This window comes from Rattus norvegicus, chromosome X (genome assembly GCF_036323735.1).
Source record: "Rattus norvegicus strain BN/NHsdMcwi chromosome X, GRCr8, whole genome shotgun sequence".
Taxonomy (NCBI): Eukaryota; Metazoa; Chordata; class Mammalia; order Rodentia; family Muridae; genus Rattus; species Rattus norvegicus.
The window spans coordinates 107,105,401-107,111,400 of NC_086039.1; the positions used below are offsets into that span (position 1 = coordinate 107,105,401).

Genomic DNA, 6,000 nt, shown 5'->3' on the forward strand with positions numbered 1-6,000 from the left:
TTGGACTTAAGCTTTGTACAGGGTGACAAGCATGGATATCCCAATGCTCATGTACAGCTTGAAGAAGTTATGGAGGAGTCGTCACCACAATTCCCTGGATATAAAATGAACTCAAATAAATCAGTAGCCTTCTTCTACACAAAAGTAAAACAAGTCCAGAAAGAGATTAGGGAAACAACACCCTTCATAATAGTCCCAAATAATATAAAATACTTCATTGTGACTTTAACCAAGCAAGTGAAATATCTGTATGATAAGAACTTCAAGCCTCTGAAGAAAGAAATTGAAGAAGACCTCAGAAGATGGAAGATCTCCCATGCTCATGGATTGGCAGGATTAATATAGTAAAGATGGCAATTTTACCAAACGCGATCTACAGTTTCAATGCAATCCCCATCAAAATACCAATCCAGTTCTTCAGAGAGTTAGACAGAACAATTTGCAAATTCATCTGGAATAACAAAAAACCCAGGATAGCTAAAACTATCCTCAACAATAAAAGGACTTCTGGGAGAATCACTATCCCTGAACTCAAGCAGTATTACAGAGCAATAGTGATAAAAACTGCATGGTATTGGTACAGAGACAGACAGATAGACCAGTGGAATAGAATTGAAGATCCAGAAAGGAACCCACACACCTATGGTCACTTGATTTTTGATGAAGTAGCCAAAACCTTCCGATGGAAAAAAAGATAGCACTTTCAACAAATGGTGCTGGTTCAACTGGAGGTCAGCATGTAGAAGAATGCAGATCAGTCCCATGGTTATTCTAAGGTTGTTTTATGAGAAATCTAGAAATGGTTGTAATTTAACAGGGAGGAATTAGCTAGATTGTGTTATACAGCCATAATCTCATTTGGTAACTCAGCTAAAATCATGTCTTTGCTTTGGTATATAATTTATTTGTTAAAAAAAAGTTTAAAAGTATGAAGTTTACAGAGCTTCCAGGGACTAAGCCACTACCCAAAGACTATACATGGACTGACCCTGGACTCCAACCTCATAGGTAACAATGAATAGCCTAGTAAGAGCACCAGTGGAAGGGGTAGCCCTTGGTCCTGTTAAGACTGAACCCCAAGTGAATGTGATTGTTGCGGGGAGGGCGGTAATGGGGGGAGGATGGGGAGGGGAACACCCATAGGGAAGAGGAGGAGGAGGGGTTAGGGGGATGTTGGCCTGGAAACCAGGAAAGGTAATAACATTCAAAATGTAAATAAGAAATACTCAAGTTAATAAAGAAAAAACAGGAAAAAAAACTTTTAGTATCAATAATCAAATAAATCATGTTTTCTGGGAAAAAAAAGGATGAGGTTTAGAGCCAGTCCTTCTATTGATGTCATTACACACTTCTGAGTTGATTATACATGTGAGTTAAGGGCCAAATAACAAATTCATGGCTCTGAGTTTGTTAGAGTACTTTCAAGATAAGATAATTAACAGACAACAGTCTAAATTACCTTATATAGATAGATGGTTTTCAAAAACATCAGAAGTTCACAATATGTGAGATTCAATGTTATTTATCTTTTGTTGAGACATATCTGCTCTAACAGCTCCCCTTTGGCAGATTTAATGAAGAATGTGAACATCTCTACCTCCAGGTGAGGCAATACTTTGTGGCCAGGCAGCCACTGGGCAGAAACTGCCTATTTCATCTACAGACTAATACTGTCCAAAAGGGACACCTTATGAAGAATAGTCTACTGATAATTTTGCCAACCCAGAATTATCAGCCTTTCAAGATTTCTGCATTTCAAGAGTCTGTCAGTTGATTTTGGGCTAGAAGGCTGAAGACTTGCACTCCCATGTTGCCTACAGAGGACTCTGCTAGTGGAGATTTGTTTCTACAATCTCTCAGTTCTGGAAGTTGTGTCAGGTTTTCGATGTTTATAGATAACTGGTCATTCTCAGATTTCTGACGGGGTTGAAGACTGATTACAGTCTCATAGCCTACTATGCTCTTTACCTCTGAAATATATATATTATTAGATAGTTATCAGATAGTATACAATCTAGCCAGGACATAACATAGATTTTAAGCTTTTCTTAAGCTGGACTGGATAACTAAGTGTTCTGTTTAACTGATAAAGTGTTAGACTGGGTGTTAGATATATTTTATGCTTTTAATTACAAAATGATAATAGTGCTCAGCTTATATTTAAGAGAAAGGTGTTTTTTATTAGACAAAAAGGGTGAAATGTAGTATGTCATACAGGTGAGGGTGGGTACAGGATAGAATGAGGCCTGTCATTGGATGAGAAGGAAGGACAGGTGAGAAAAAATTTTGAGGGAAGAGGAGGAGACTGTAACTGGGAAGAGACTTCAGAGAAGGGGTGGAAAGAATATGGAGGCTGACATTAAGATTCCACTCTGTGTATTTACAGGTTCTTATGTATATTCTTAAGAGATGATGTATATAGGGCTTTGTATGTTTAGGTGGGCAATTATATCTTATCAATTGGATCAGAGGTTATTGTGTTGTGTGTTCTTTCATGTAGTGATTTAAGTTTAAGAGAGTGTGTGGCAGTGGAGACACTAAGCTGCCACTGAATTGGGATGTGTGTTTCTGGCAAGATATCTAACAGATATCTTGGGGCACTGTGGTGTCAGATCTAGCTGGGGTAAAAGACAGTCCTCTTTAATAATTTTACATCAACAAGAAAGAATATGAGTATTCTGTAAGATTTAATAGAGCATTATAAATAAATAAAACAAACTTTAAAACTGTGTCCTATGATTACCTGGTTTTAGGAAACCAAGAGATTTGTCTTTCTGCCTAGAGTGGTCCTATTGTCTCTTCTCACAGCAAGGAACCTCACATCCTGTGAGGTGAATTTGCCTGTGTTTCTTTTGCTTAAGGTTCCCACAATTGAGTGACCATGTGGCTTGTCATGGTGCCACCCATGTCTCACTTAGAAAATAAAATTCTAACTAACTCACTCTGAGGCTGATAATCTTAAATTTGTAGTAGATTCTTGCCTAACACATTGGTTTGCCACCTTTATATCAACAACAATCCACATTTCTGTGTCATCCTTCTCTGCCTCCATCTTGATTCTTCTCTACCTTTTTCCTCTCTCTCCTCTTCCAAAACTCTGTGCCCACTTTACTTTTTCAGTGCCTAATCACAGGCCTTATCTTTTGCCTGCTTTCACCTGCAAATAGACAATGATCCACATACCTTAATGAGATATCAACATTTCTGCTATTGGGTTTATAACATGACTTAAAAGCAATAACCATTTCTAAATTTCCAATTTTAGTTCCTAAATATTAAAATGTTAAATAATATTTGGCAAACAAAACATTTCATAAAAATAGAAAAATCTTCATTAGCTAAGGTCTGCATTTGCAGAGTTGAAATTGATTACCAAGCCAAAGGCAGACTCAGGAAAACCAAGCTCTCACACAAAACAAGCCAAAATTAGATTTGTAAACTAGACAGAATTTTGCAAATATTGTTGAGAATTAGTCTAAAAAATTCACCGTGTGTTCATAAGAGTAATAATAAATGTTTCCTGAAAAACCATATCACAATTTTCAAGCTCTGAGTATGAAAGCACATTTGTATGGGAAAATGTATCTATAGCCTTATTCATGAGTCCCAGAATATTGTGGGGAAAGCTACTTTTAAACATATGGATGATATTTTTTAAGATTTATTTATTCATCTCAGAAATATGAGTACTCTGTCTTCATGTATGCCAGAAGAAGGAATGTGATATCTTTACTATTAGTTGTGGTTGATGGGACTTGAACTCTGGACGTCTGAAAGAGCAATCAGCACTTTTAACTGCTGAGCCATCTTTCCAGCTCAGATGATATTATCAAATAAAGTATCAGGGTATCTCGTTCAAAATAACTAATAGCTGGACTTAAGACCTGGAACTACATTTGCCTAAAGGGTGAAAGGGACAAACCATGTACTATGATTAATGTATTAATCTCTTTCAGTGTCTCTGACCTGATGGATGATGTTGGGGAAAGGAGAAGCACAAAAATCATTGGGAAATTTTCTTACATAAGAACACATCAAACTAAACTCAAAATTGGAGAAAAATTAGTTTTGAAAATTAATATCTCGTAAGAATATTAAAAATGAAGTACACTAGTAATATTCATTGCTATTTATTGATTTTTACTTTTGGATTAAGAATCAAGTTGTGCTGAAAAGGTTATTTATGAGCTGCACTGAAATGCCACTTCTGTGCCTGTCTGGAATGATCCAAAAGATGAAGCTTACTAGCCAGGAGAACAAAATTGCTGTGCTTTTGGGGATCGTCATAGAGGTTATAGGATTCTGGAAGAGCTCAAGCTGAAGGTGTGTGCACTGCAGGTGAGAAGCCAGCCCAAAATCACATCCTCAAGCCTGGGAGTAAAACTCTCACCTTTGACCAACTGGCCCTGGAGTATCCCAAGGGCTGAGGCACTGTACTCCTTTCTGGTCCTTGTAAGTATCAAAGGTTGTACCAACATTTTTGGCCAGGCCCCACAAACTCCACATAGCAGCATCGAACCCTATGCCCATTCCAAGGGCCAGAAGTTCAAGTATACCAGAAGCCAAAGGACCAGCCAAGTCGACAAAAACTAACCCTGGATCTTACTGTTAATAAAAAAGCTTTGGATGTGAGAAAAATGAGAAAATGAATGATTGTTGTTTTTGGACGTATTTTCCAAATGATGTTACTAATAGTTCCACTTTATTAGCTTTCATAAAGAATCCATGCCAGAGCGACCTTCCTGGTGAACTCAGGACACACAGAGGCAAAATTCCTCTAGGACCAGACACTTCCGGTATTTAGCTGGAGTCCCAAACCCGGGGATCCCCGCCCACAGCAGCTCTCTGCTCCCAAACCCCTTGGGAGAGAGACCTCACCGCCTGGTCAGGTGGGCACTCCTGAGGCTGCAGAGCAGAAGAGACAACCAACACTGCCCACCCCTGCCTACATCCCTGGCCCAAGAGGAAACTGTATACGGCCTCTGGGTTCCCATAGAGGAGGGCCCAGGAGCAGCAGGTCCGCTGCCTCTGAGACGCTGCCGGAACCTGAAGGGACCGACCAGATAAACAGTTCTCTGCACCCAAATACCGTGGGAGGGAGAGATAAACCTTCAGAGAGGCAGACACACCTGGGAAACCAGAAGAGACTGCACTCTGCACACATTACTGATTCCAGAGGAAAACACTAAACGCCATCTGGAACCCTGGTGCACAGAAGCTCCCGGAAAGGGCGGCACAGATCTTCCTGGTTGCTGCCGCCACAGAGAGCTCATAAGCAACACCCCACGAGCAAACTTGAGCCTCTCGGTACTACAGGTAAGACCAACTTTTCTGATGCAAGCGACCTGCCTGGTGAACTCAAGACACAGGCCCACAGGAACAGCTGAAGACCGGTAGAGAGGAAAAACTACACGCCCGAAAGCAGAACACTCTGTCCCCATAACAGGCTGAAAGAAAACAGGAAAACAGGTCTAGAGCACTCCTGACACACAGGCTTATAGGACACTCTAGCCACTGTCAGAAATAGCAGAACAAAGTAACACTAGAGATAATCTGATGGCGAGAGGCAAGCTCAGGAACCCAAGCAACAGAAACCAAGACTACATGGCATCATCGGAGCCCAATTCTCCCACCAAAGCAAACACAGAATATCCAAACACACCAGAAAAGCAAGATCTAGTTTCAAAATCATATTTGATCATGATGCTGGAGGACTTCAAGAAAGACGTGGAGAACTCCCTTAGAGAACAAGTAGAAGCCTACAGAGAGGAATCGCAAAAATCCCTGAAAGAATTCCAGGAAAACACAATCAAACAGTTGAAGGAATTAAAAATGGAAATAGAAGCAATCAAGAAAGAACACATGGAAACAACCCTGGACATAGAAAATAAGAGCTGTAGATACGAGCTTCACCAACAGAATACAAGAGATGGAAGAGAGAATCTCAGGAGAAGATTCCATAGAAATCATCGACTAAACTGTCAAAGATAATGTAAAGCA

General features: G+C 39.9%; 1 pseudogene; it reads left to right on the forward strand.

The window, feature by feature from the left end:
* LOC134484213 (large ribosomal subunit protein eL18-like) overlaps positions 1-4,593 on the forward strand; it is a 28,421-nt pseudogene extending 23,828 nt beyond the window's left edge.
* The last annotated feature ends 1,407 nt before the right edge of the window (positions 4,594-6,000 follow it).